Genomic DNA, 14,277 nt, shown 5'->3' with positions numbered 1-14,277 from the left:
ATTAATCACAAGACAGGATAGGGCACTTCACTACTCATCAAAGGAAAGAACAACCAAAAAGATATTTCAATTCTTAACATCTATTCCCCAAATGCAAGGGAACCCATCTTTGTAAAAGAAACACTACTGAAACTTAAATCACACATTGACCCTTACACATTGATACTGGGATGTTTCAATAATAAAGGAAAGGTCATCTACACAAAAACTAAACCAAGAATTACTGGAGCTAGCAGATATTATGAACTAAGTGGAACTAACAGATATCTAAAAATCATTGTACTCAAACAACAAAGAATACACCTTCTTCTCGGAATATTTTAAAAAATGTACTTGGTCACAAAAAAAATCTTTTATTTAAATTGTTTTTATTGAGCTATATATTTTACCCACTCACATCCCTTCCTTTTTCCTGCCCTTCTACCCTCTCCCATGATCCCCATGCTCTCAATTTACTCGGGAGATCTTGTCTTTTTAGATTAGATCATCTTTGTTGTCTAGGTTCCCTGGGATTGTAAACTGTAGGCTGATTTTTCTTTGCTTTATGTCTAATCCACTTATGAATGAGTACATATTTGTATTTTTGGGTCTGGGTTATCTCACTCAATATGATGTTTTCTAGATATATACATTTGCCTGCAAATTTCAAGATGTTATTATTTTTTTTCCACTGTATAGGACTCCATTGTGTAAATGTACCACATTTTCCTTATATATTCTTTGGTTGAGGGGCATTTAGGTTGTTTCAAGGTTCTGGCTATGATAAGCAATGCTATTATGAACATAGTTAAGCACATGTTCTTGTGGTATAATTGAGAAACCTTTGGTTATATGTTGCGGGAGGTCCTCCCACTCCTCCAGCCTATAGCTGCTGAGATACCAGCCCATTGGGGCGTGGTCTCTCTCCCTTTAAAAAAGCGCCCACTTCCCTCCTCTCTCTTTTCACTTCCCGCTCCACTGGCGACTAGACTCCCTTCCTGGTTGCATAGAGGACTGTTGCCTGGGACAGTGATCTGTAAGTTTTTTCCTCTTTAAATAAATACCAGCCTATTAATCATAATTCCAAACTGGTGTGGCATTGTTTGTGATTTACGCCTTCATTTGGCGCCCAACGTTTGGTTTTAGAAACTCTCCTTACCCCACTCAGCTGCCTGCTGCGAGTTTGGCTTTGCAGGAGCCCTCCCTTCCTCAGCCACCACCTGTGCCTTGCAGCGGTGGCCTTGGCCTCCCCACGTGGATTTAAACTCCACAGGCCGGCGTAGTCTCTGCCCGCGTGGTTTGCTCTTTTCTGAGTCGGTTTTAAATCTCCCTTGCCAGCACAGCTCTTAAGTGGCATGAACCAGAGCATGGGGTTGCTGAAAGCTGCAACCCCGCAGGGCGCCGCTTCCTATTTCAACAGAGTGGCGCCCGACGTGATGGACTAAATCCGCTTGAAAACCTGAGAAGGCTTAAAAATAAGGGAGAGAGAGTTTAACACAGATTTTTGCTGTTTGTTAGTGGCATGCCGTAGAGAGATTTCCTGATTCAGCATCAGCAGCAGAAAAAATGCTGCGTCATTTTAAAGCACAGCTTCTTGGGACTGCGCTGCCAGTGTGAACTCTGGCTTTAAAGCATTTCAATGGATTTTATGGGACTGGATGTTTGTGTTCCTGCTTGGGATCGGAAGGAGAGTGCTCTGAGATGGTGCGGATGGCTCAGCGCTCCCCGCCTGCACCTGGGCAAACTGCAGAATCAGGCTTAGGCAGGTGGAAGAGCATGGCAGATTCCTGCCGTCAATACTGAGCAGAGTGCATGTCAGATTTGGATGTAACTTGGATGAAAAGAATTTCTGTGCTGCACGCTCAGTCTCAGAATTAAAGTGCTGAGTGCCGCTCCTACCTGGCGGCCCCAGAGCTAGCACAAAATGGTACTTCCTCCATTTTGAAATTTTCCTGACTCAGCAGCACGAAAAAACTGGCTTTTTTAAAATGCCAGCTTTCTGGGCTGTGCTGCCATTGCAATCTCTGTCTGGCTCCTGCGGGAGACAGAGCTTTTGAATGGAGCATTTGGAGTAAAGTGCTATGATTTGTTTGATGACAACTAGACTGCTGTGTGCCTAAAAGGGGTACATTGTGTGTCACGGCTCAGAGGCACAAGCAGCTCCACCATGCTGGTGGTACAATGTGCAAGGATCAGAGGCATGAGCAGCTCCGCCATGTTGGACTGGGCGGGGCCAGCAAGCAGTACCTGTTTTGACCTAGGAATGTCACAGCTTAGAATATTAAGCGCCTAGTGATTTAAAGGCGCAAATCAAAAGTGGTCCTGGATAGTAAAAAATTGCAGAATCACAATAGGACAGATTCAGACCACTAAATGAGTCACACTGTTGGATGAATGTACGTAGGCTTGAGAGAGAGAAGAAAAGGAATATAGAGAATAAAGTTAATGGTTTAAAAAAAAGGTAAAGTCTTTAAAGAGACAGAGTACAGTTAGTTAAGAGATTAAAAGAAATAAAGAAAAATAAACCATGTAAAAATGATAAATTCACAGAGAGTCTGGATTATGTACATTGTGTTTTCTTTAAAATTTTTGACTGTGAAGGAGCTAAGTACAGAGAGACATTTCATTACATGGGTTGCCAAGTGAAACCAGAATGGATATAAGGGTATTACGATTTCAAAATTTTGGTCTAAGGATATGATGCTTTGGAGCAGGTCTTCTTTTGTTTTCACAGAGGACCAGACCCTGTGGATTGATTGTATCCCGATATGATATGATAGACCACGACCTCCTGAAAAGTTTCTGTGAACACCCTCAAAAAATTACTTTACTCATCTGTCAACTGAGATGACCCTGGCACACAGGTTATACCATGAAAGACTAATTAACGATGCCCCCATTCAGCAGGAAGCAGTTTGGAGAGAAAAAACTGTGCCCATGTTCCCAAAATATTGTTTATAAATGTTCTTTTACATTTAAAGGGGGAAATGATATAGGTATGAATAATTTGCATTGGTATGGATTTTAAGGTCAATTTTGTTATATGTATATGTATTTCTGATCTTGATTAAGGTACTGTGATTGTGTAGTTCATTTAAAAATGTGATGTATAATTAGAAATATAGATTGTTAATAGATAATCATAATAGTCAAGTTTGTAGTCATGTTAGTTAAGATTTTCTAGATATATAGAGATATATTTCAGATAGGCATACTTCATATCTCTCAAAGGCTGGAGAATATGGCATTTAAAATATTTTAATAACTTAGGACTTTTCATGTCAATGAGACACTCTGCTCCTGGCAGCACCAATCTACTTTAAGAGGGAGATGGGCATCGAAGAGGATCCTTATGGAGTTTGATAGCCATTTGGGCAAGAAACTGCTCTTGCCTGGACTGATGCATAAACTGAACACAAAGAACCCGCAGACAGAGGACTGCTAAACTTGCCTAAAGGTGAGATGGTCTTTCGGGGTTCCTGACTCATGAAAGAGTCTGCGAGACATTCTGCAGGATACAGCAGAAAGTGACTGAACTGTCTTTGGAATTTCCTGCTTGATGAAAATGTCTGCTGGATACTTTGGGCCGGAAGGCTGAAGATGGATGCCCCAACGGTACAAAAGAACTTTGGGTGACTGTCCAGGCAGCGAGATGTCTCTGTCATTTCTAGAGTTTTCTTATTTCTTGTTTACTTTGGTAGTATTATATCCTTCTGGAGTCTTTGATGGAGTTGAAGAATGGATAGATAGTTATAGTTTTCCATTGTTATGATAAAAGATAAAGTAGATATAAATATTGTAACTGTAATTCTTGCTTGATAACTGTTTTGTTATATGTAATCTTACTATGTGAAAGTTAAAGCCTTTCTTTTTTGTTTAAACAGAAAAAGGGGAAGTGATGTGGGAGTGTCATATATCAGTCTGTTGATTTCATTGGTTAAGCAATAAAGAAATTGCTTGGTCCTCATAGGTTAAAACATAGGTGGGAGGAGTAATCAGAACAGAAGGCTGGAAGAAAGAAACTGAATCAGTGAGTCGCCATGATTCTCCCACTCCAGGCAGACACAGGTTAAGATCATTCCTGGTAAGCCAGCTCGTGAGCTACACGGATATGAGAAATGGGCTAGTCCAGATGTGAGAGTTAGCCGAGAAAAGGCTAGATGTAATGGGCCAAGTGGTGTTTAAAAGAATACAGTTTCTGTGTAATTATTTCGGGGCATAAGCTAGAGCTAGCCATGTGGGTGGCCGGGTGCCAGGGATGCAGCCCAAACTACAACAATCTTTTGTTGAATAGGCTGTCTTGTTTTTACCATGTGTTATAGATAGGTTTATCAAGAATTAGGTGACTGTTTCTGTTAGTTTATTTGTAAATACTCTATTCTATTGGTCTGCCTATCTGTTTTTGTGTCAGCAGCTTTGTAATTTCAAGTCAAGTATTTTAAAATCTCTAGCTATATTCTTTGTCATTAGGGTGAGTTTGTGCAGACAGATTGTAAAAATATATACAGTTTTAATGGAGAAATAGACTTAAAGAACCACCGTTCCAGCAGAGACCAGGAAAGCAGAAGCAAGCGCTATGAGCATGCTTGCCAGATTTATAGATAAACATTAGCCTGAGGTGAACACGCCCCCTAAGGGGCGGGACTTATCCCTACAATTTTACTGTGATCCTCAAATAACATGATTGAGATCCCCTTATGTGAATATATATATAAAACCATCTGCTGAAGCATGGGTAACTTCATAGGACCACATCACTTGAGAAAACTACCTCTCTTTTGACAGTAGCCATCAATTGCAACGAGACTCTGCACATCCATGCTAGGATTTTAACTGGCTTTTTCTTTTGCAGATCCTATTTATGCAGTATCAGCTTCTGTAAGTTCATGTGTGTAATTACACTGTCCCATCTGTCAAATATATTTGACTAAAAAAACATTACCCTGTATATTGCAATATTTCCACCACCCCCTTTCCATGACGATTCTTGAAGTTCATGAGTATGTGTATCTGTGTGTATGATATTGATATCCCATTTAAAGCTGAGTATTCTATAATCTCCTATTCTTTGAATGTTCACAAATTTTAGATCTCTGTACTAATCACCATCTACTCTACAATGAAACATCTCTGATGAGGGTTGAGATAAGAGATTCACCCATTAGAAATTAGGGGACATTTAGTATGCCCATTTCATAGAATCCTCCTGCCAGGGACTATGATGTAGCTAGACATGAATTTTTGACCCAGTTAACAGTACTGGGTACTATACTGTGATGTAGACTCTAAATGCAACTTAGAGAAGGAAAGGTTTATTGTCACTTACGGTTTCAGAGTCCGTGACCATCATGGTCAGGGGCATGTCAGCAAACAGGCAACAGTGATGCAGAGGCAGTCATTTAGAGCTTAAATATGATCAAGAAGCATGAGTCTGAGAATGAGTAGTGGAAAGGAAGGACCGCGAGAGAACTGGGAACTACATGGGATTTTAAATTCTTAAAACCCACCCCCAGTGACATACCTCCTTCAACCAGGACACACCTCCTAATCTTTCTCATATCTGTGCTCTGTCCCAGTCCACTTTATCCAAATTAGATATAACAAACAAAAGAAGTCCCCATGGCCTTATCTGATCACAAAACTGCAAATAATATGGGAAGATCAAGGCAATATCTCCTTCCCTGCATTCCCCTCCCCAAATCTATCAGTTATATAGGAATATTCTCAAATGAGAAGTATTTGGGTAAACCCAGGATAAAGTGTAAAAGAATCATCATGGACTTTATAAAAAATATTATAGGTGTTTAAAGAAGACAAATCTCAATGAAATTAAAAAGAATAAATGCCTGAGTGATGCCCTCCAAGGCTGATTGAAATGATGAAGACAGTCTAGGACTTGGGAATAGAATCTGATAAAGAGATAATAGCTAGGAAACTCAAACTGAAATGAAGATGGAACTGAACATACAGTAAACCAACTAGAAAATTTGAAGGAAAGTCTTACAAGTGAAATTAATCAACCAGAAGCTAGAATATCAGGACTGAAAGACAAAATAGAAGATCCAGATGTAATAAGCAAAACCCATGAAAGCAAAATGCTGAAGAGGGTATGGGTTAAACTGCAAACTGGTCTAGCCATTCTGGAAATCAGTATGGAACCCTCACTCACAAAAACTAGAGTGAAATCTATGACCTAGCTGTACCACTCCTTGGAATATGCCCAAAGAACTCCACATCCTACTCCACAGTCGCTTGCTTAGTCATGTTCATTGATATTTACAATAGCTAAAAAATGGAAACAACCTAAAGTCCTTCAACTGATGAATGAATAATACAATAAGGTACATGCATACTATGGAATATTATTTATCTGCAAAGAAAAATGGAAATGAATGGACATAGAAAAGATCATGATGAATAATGTAACCCAGACCCAGAAAAATAATTATACAAAAAAGTAAGAGCTGGGAGTACAGAATATCTTGGATAAGAGGAAGCTTCTGGAAGTTAATATGCTGTTGTTAAAGAAGGCCATCTGGACCAACTGGAGCAATGAATTATACAGATATTTGAAGTAAAGGACTTTCTTTACAAAGGAAACAATTGAATTTCTTTAATCATGTCTAATGAAATTAAGAAAAGACATTTATTTGTAAAGTCTGAATTTCTGTGTCTAGTTACAGGCTAAGGGAAATAATTCATTTGATAAAACAAGGTAGTCAACGAACTTCTCATTTTATCAATAGCAGTGCCAATCTCCTAAAGACACTAGCAAGAATGGAAGAGGTGGTGGAAAGGGGTCAAGGATCATAGGCAGGGTAGAACTGAGTTAAAGAAAATTAAGGTCTGTAAGAAGCAAAGAATAAACATCATCCTCACAACAGCTTCCGACAATATAATTACCTCTTGTATCCTAGCAACATCTTATCTGCATTTGTCTCAATAAAAGAATTTCAAAGTCAACAACATCCCCTCCCACACTCCACTGGAAGGGTCACATATCCAAAAGTATATTGGCAGCACCAACTGAATTCTATGGGTTAAAGCTTTTTAAACAGTGGACACAAAGTTAGGTGGCTAGTGAAGGGGAGATGTAAAGGCCTGGGGTGACAAAATGAAAAATCTATACAATCTCCAAAGAACTAATAAAATAATTTACATCCAATATATAATAAAATGAATGCAGCTTACATCTTGTCAGACATGAGATGATCATTAAAACTTGCCTCCTGTTAGATATAAAAAAACCCTTCAATTGAGCTGAACAATTATAATTCATGACAAATGTAGATAAGATGGTAATTAACAGGTGCTTATAATTATGACATTTTGCACAGAATCTTTCCTTAGAATCTTGTCAAAAGGTTTCAGTTTCCCTGCCTCCTTTTAAACCAGTGCTTGAAAATAACTAGTTAAGACAATTTCTGTTATTTATATGGCAAAACATCACACTGAGGCTGATATTTATGCTGTCTGAAGTGGTTGTCAGTGGGGGAAACCCCTGTATTTTAGGACTAGTGTTCTTGTCTTTTAGCTGGCAGTCATGCTATTTATTACGAGTATAAAGATAGTGATTAATTAATAGGAAGGAGTTAGAGAACAGAACTCTTCATGTGGAATGGAGGAACTGGCTGACAGCATGGATTTCTGCCTACAATGAAGACTTGACAATGAAATCTACCTTATTTGAAGAAAAGCTCTCCTTGTGCCATTACAGAGTGAAATTGCAGATCTTATGGCTTATTAGATAATAAAATTGTTTTAGTGAGAGAAATTCAAATGAATGTGGGACCAAGGATCCAGCATCCTTCTAAGGGTGAAGTGAAAATGAATCCAGGCCATGTGACACCTTTCTTTCCTCAATAACTTAGTTTCCTAATAGGATGGGGACCAATATGCAATTTTCACACCAAGATAATAATAGAAAGATTCAGCTAAAGCCTTCTCTGGAACAAAAGAGAGATAAAAGGGGCACAGTCTAATAATCTGTCACAAGACTAGTATGTTTTAATTTGAAAAAGGAAGAAACTGCAATAGTTATAGCAATAAGAGAAAAAGGTTCAAATGCTTTTGTATGGTGTTCTCTCAGGTCACAAATACCAAGAAAACGTGATAAAAAAAAGTCCCCATCCACATTATCGTTTGAAGTGGTACTGGTATTATACATAACTGTTTTCTACCAGTTACCTTGAGAGATATTGACAAATTCCAAGTATAGATAACATCCACACCAAGAGATCTAGTATAAGACACAAATATCTTAAATCTGTCTAGGAAGTATGGATGGACCCTTTTACAAAGGGACATAAAATGCCAGATTCTAATAAAGTTGCATATAGTTTAATTCTTTTATGTCTCAGGTAAAGAAACTGAAGTCAAGCATTCACTATTGAAGGCCTTTATCTATTCTTTCTTTACTTTTCCTTGCTAAACCATGCTACTGTTTCCCTACTGGTGAGATTACTGCATGGACAAAATAGAGGCACTTTCCCCTTCACTCTTTTGATTATTCAGTTAGATGAGTTGGTCAGGTTTAGAAAATAAAAATATTTACTGTAAAAGTTATCCCATATATTGCTTGAAGGTATTTTTAAACTATAATTATTCATTATCTGAAATTCAAATTTATGTATGACTCCTATACTTTTCCTTGCTAGTCTTTACATTTTGTTGCTATTTTTGGCGTTCAGCATTTGTGTGTGTGTGTGTGTGTGTGTGTGTGTGTGTGTTTGTGTATCTGTGATTGTGTGTTTGTATTGTGTATGTATGTGTGTATGCTTGTATTGTGCATGCATCTGTGTGTTTGTGTGTGTACCTGCCTGCTCACAGAGTCCAGAGGAGTACTCTGGGTTTCCTCTTCTATCAGGGTTTTCACTGAGCCTGAAACTAGTGTGAATGTCAGAAAACCAAAATAATCCTCCTGTCTCTGCCATCACTGTGCTGAAGTTGCAGGCAAGTGTGTGGTATAATTGGCTTTTAGACAGATGCTGAGGATCTGAACTCAAAGTACTTTAATACACAGGACCACTTCCCCAATCTCTTTCATATCTATCCTAATGCCAAGAATTTTGATTTTGTCTACGTGAAGAAAACATGAAATTGGATAAAATACTTTTCTGTACAGTCTGAAGTCATTGAGGATTGAGAGGATCACTGGATTTGCCTGGCTCCTTCTGCTTTCTGGAGCCACCCTTGAGCAGTTCACTGCTTCATTTATTTACCAAAATCCCTTCTGTATGGGAACTCTTACATGGGGCTTCTCCCTCTTCTACCAGGTATATCTTGGCTTTGCAACAATTAAGGACACATAGTAAGAAAGATTTCTGAGTTTAAAACTGATGCACAAACAGTGCTTTATCTCCAAAAGAATCTTGCCAGAGATTCACTTAGGAAACTTGGTATATGTGATAATTCAATGACTGTACACTGGAGAATCAATATCAGAGAAAAGAATTAACCAAGGAAACCAACCCAGTGTTTATCAAACATGATTAAGGAATGAAAACACAAACTGGAGATAAATTAAAATATGATTTCTTTCTTTTTTTTTTGGTTTTTTTTCGAGACAGGGTTTCTCTGTGGTTTTGGAGCCTGTCCTGGAACTAGCTCTTGTAGACCAGGCTGGTCTCGAACTCACAGATATTTGCCTGCCTCTGCCTCCCGAGTGCTGGGATTAAAGGCGTGCACCACCACCGCCCGGCTAAAAATATGATTTCTTAAACTTCACTCCTGAAGGATTAAATGGAGATGGTCTTAGATTGATTCCTGGGTCCTGATGATCTTTGTGCCCATACTGAACTGAAGAAGCAGTGCATAAAAATGCAAGCTTATGGTGTACTAATGTAACTAGCACTTCTAATGCTATCCTCTTTCTTTTCTCTTTATATTATCTTCTATTCAACTATAATCCAGTCTCCTTCAGTATTTACTGCCAACTTTCCCATTCATTACACCAATGTGAGCAGTCTGTAAAATCTACTATTTTGTCAAAGAACACTTGTATTTAAAATTATGAGATCACCTCCAGTTTTTTCTTCAAAATAAGGTTTCTAAGTGGTTGGAATTTTTACCTTAAATCTTGGAGTAATATATGGGCATTTAGCTGTTCTTGAATCTTTTTTCCAGAAATGACTAACAGCAGATTTATTGTATTATGTAAGTTTTCTTTCTACTTCTCATTATATACTAAGGCACGATTTATCTCCTCTAGACCCAACAACAGATCTTCTAAGGAGAGAAGGGTGTGGAAGTGAAGCGCCAACCTATATTAACTAATACAATAACAAATTACATATTACAGGTCAGGAGTTTGGCCATCAGAATCAGTAGAGTGTCTAAACATGACTGTAATATTGAGAAATCTTCACATGCTTTGAAAAACTCCTCTGATGGATGTGGCTCCTTCAGCATCATACATGGTGACCCATAAAAATAGATTCAATTTATATCTATGAAAGTGATTCTAGTGCTCCAGTAGCTTTTGTCTGAAATAAATAACAAGTTTTCTATCCTATGCTTTTAATATGAACACAGACACTATATAGTGGGTTCAAATGGCTCACAAGGATATTTCTCCTCATGAGTCCAAATCATGCCCAGAGTTGGAGACACATCTTCATTTTGTTATTGATATATTCTCAGTGAGATCCTCCTCAAGATACTCGATATTCAGATATAAATTAAATACTCTTGATTTGGGTATTTATGTGTGCTTAAAGTTGTCTTAAAAGAGTTCATGGAGAAGTAGAGATAGTTATCCCTATTTAATGAAAAACAAATCACGTCTTAAATGCATCCATTTAACTAACTTGCATTGATCATGACTATGTACTAGTCACTAGTCTACATTCTGAGAGAATAACAACAAAAGAAAGTATTTGCTTTAGAGAAATCATGTGATGATAGATAATTTTGTATTTAATAAAACGTTTTAGGGGGCATGGACAATGACTTTATCAGTTAAGCGCTTACCATGGAAGTATGAAAACCTGTGATGAATCTTCAAAACACACATTAATGAACTGGTCTCTGTTGTGTGTCCTTGTAATTCCAGCGCTTGGTAGTAGAGATAAGTTCACCCCTGGGTCTTGCTAACCAGTCAGTGTACCTTGGAAAGATCCAGGCTCAGCAAGAGAAACTTTCATTTTCTCAGTGTTGCCATACTCTTCTATGAACTGGTTCTAATACTTAGAAATGAAATGGCAAGATAAGAGAAGAAATTTTATTGTACTCCTAGCATGTCTTGTGCTCTCAGTTGCCCAATTGATCAAGATTTTTTATTATACTTTAATATTACTGCCTGAGTTGGTTGCCAAGTAAAACATTAAGAACTTATGTGGAAAATGTCTCTGAATTAATTAAAAAAGGAAAAATTGAGACTTTGTTAACTATCAGGTACAGACCCAGCAAAGATTATAGTGACTTTTACTACTGATGAAATTAAAAAATTATGGGAAGACAATGAACCTTTGTAAAGACCTTGTGCTATTTTTTAGGAGAGTTTAATAGCAATTATCCCAAAAGTGATAGAAGTTACCTTATAAAAAGAACTACTTGTATCTTTCCCTGCATTGTATGGGACACACCAACACTGGAGCACATGATTCTATACTGATGTGAATAAATCAGGAAAGGCAGGTTACAAATCAGAGAATTTGAGTAAGGTAGAAAAATAGACCTTATAATTCTGTCCAAAAGGCAGAATTATATGCTATTCTCATAGTACTAAGAAATTTTAAAGAACCTCTTAATATAGTTACTGATTCACAATATGCAGAAAGAATTGTCTTGCATATTGACACCACTGAATTTATACCGGATGTTACAGAATTGACTTTATTATTCATACAGGTTCAAGATATAATCAGGAATAGGCTCTGTCCCATATACATAACACACATCCGATCCCATATGAGTCTACCAGATCCTCTATCATAAGGTAATGCAGAAATGGATCAATTATTGATTGGAAATGTATTGAAGGCCTCAGAATTTCATAAAAAATTATGTCAATAGCAAAAGTTTAAAGTTTAAAGAAAGTGTTTTCTATTAAATGGCAACAAGCTAAGGAGATTATAAAGAGATGTCCTTCTTCTTCCTATAACCAAACACTGCTACCTGTAGGGACTAACCCAAAGGATACTCAATGGAATAAATAAAATCTTGCAAAAGGATGTGTTCTACTTTGCAGATTTTGGAAAATTAAAATATGCACACCACACCATTTATATTTATTCAGGTTTTCAGTGGGCAACTGCTTTGAGCTCAGAAAAGGCTGATTCAGTAATCACACAATTATTAGAAGTTGTGGCTATTATGGGTATGACTGCACAAATTACGACAGATAGTGGTCCAGCATATAAGTTTAATAAAATAAAACGGTTTTTTGCTTATTATAATATAAAGCATATTACAGGTATACCAAAAAATCCCACAGGTCAGGCAGTTATAGAGAGATCAAATTGAACTATAAAAGATATGCTAAACAAACAGAAAGGATAAAAAATAACCCCAGAAATAGATTACATAATGCTATATTAACCTTGAACTTTCTTTACACTAATGAGAAAGGAACGACAGCAGCAGAAAGACATTGAATAATAGAAAAGTCTTCTGAATTACATCAGCCAGTGAATTTCAAGGATGTGCTGACCTCACAATGAAAACCAAGAGATGTGCTATGTTGGGGAAGGGATTTTGCTCTGTTACAACAGAAGAAGAAAAGTTATGGAAACCATCAAAATTAATAAAGATTCAGATTGAAAAAGAGAAATCTCTTAAGAGTAATGACGGCTCATCCACAGAGGTGACAACCAATCAGGTGGTAAGGAAAACATATATAGGGTTCGGGTAGGGTTCTGTTATTCTCTTTGCAGGAAAATATTCATCTTCAAAAAGTCAAGAGACCCTAAATATCTAGATGCCTAAAAAGAAAATAATAATTATCCAGATAGGATCACCAAACAAAGAAAATTATAACTTATGAGGAGAGGTCATCTGAAGATGAGTCTCTAAACATAAACTGGAATAATAGTCATGACTCACTTAAAAACAAAAGCTGTCTTTGGAGTTGGACAATGGCTCTGTCCTTTTATAAATCCAAGCATGTTGTTAAAAGAAAAATTCATTTAATCCCAGCACTCGGGAGGCAGAGGCAGGCGGATCTCTGTGAGTTCGAGACCAGTCTGGTCTACAGAGCTAGTTCCAGGACAGGCTCCAAAGCTACAGAGAAACCCTGTCTCAAAAAACCAAAAAAAAAAAAAAAAAAGAAAAATTCAGAGTTTCTGTCTCATGTCAAGAGCCATCTGGTATGGGACAGAAAAAAGAAAGAATTTAGAAAAAAAGTACTTTTCTTCATACCTATTTTTGTCTCTATCATATCTTTGATTGAATATATGTCTATATAAATGATGTTTGTTTTCCACAATGAATAATGAATATTTCTGCAGTAATCTTTCAAGTTTCCAGGACGAAGATGGGGCCCTACAACAATGACTCCACCTGGTTAATATGATGTCATAATGCTGATAACACTACTATAAGACCTATTTTGGATACCAGCTGCTCAAGATGGTTACAACTTGGTCTTCTGACATGGTGCACCTTTTTACAATATTCTGTCCAGAACTCTAAAGAGGAACCCCAGAAAAACCTTACAAAATACTCAGAGACTATTTGCAATTATAACAGACAGTAATCTTGAAACTTAACAATCATTTTACTTTCATAGGATTCCATAGAAAGAACATCACCAAGACAGCTGGAAGTAATTCTAGAAGATGATATCCCCTCTCCCAACAAAGTTTGACCTCAGGGTTAGGGATATCATTTAGGGGTTGAATATAATTAGTATAGGGTTAGGGGTTTGGGGGGAATTTATGTAGGCTCAGGGATCTCTTTGAATGAAAAAGGAAACGGGATGGCATAATGGATTAGTGTGAGCTTACTCACACTTTATAGTAATAGTGAGTAATAGAGTAAATACTTGTGAGCTATTATTTACAGGCAATTTACATTGGTATAGATTCTTACATATTGATATAAACTTAAATTATATTGAATATGTTTCTGTTTTTGTCTACAATATTTGTATACCTAGGCAAAATTATTCTGTCATATTGTATATAGGCATGCTTCTACATCTGCTTAAGACATTTTGTATATTGATAAAATTTTAGGATATATTTATCATATTGCAATATACATTTCTACCTCTGATCAAGATACTTATACATTGTTTACAGTTTGAGATCATTGTCCTCATTTGTTGCACAGTTTAAAGATTGTTTAATATTCTAA

This window comes from Microtus oregoni, unplaced genomic scaffold (genome assembly GCF_018167655.1).
Source record: "Microtus oregoni isolate MIOR12 unplaced genomic scaffold, Mior012 000063F_ref0000156, whole genome shotgun sequence".
Classification (NCBI taxonomy): Eukaryota; Metazoa; Chordata; class Mammalia; order Rodentia; family Cricetidae; genus Microtus; species Microtus oregoni.
This window is presented reverse-complemented; position numbering follows the sequence as displayed.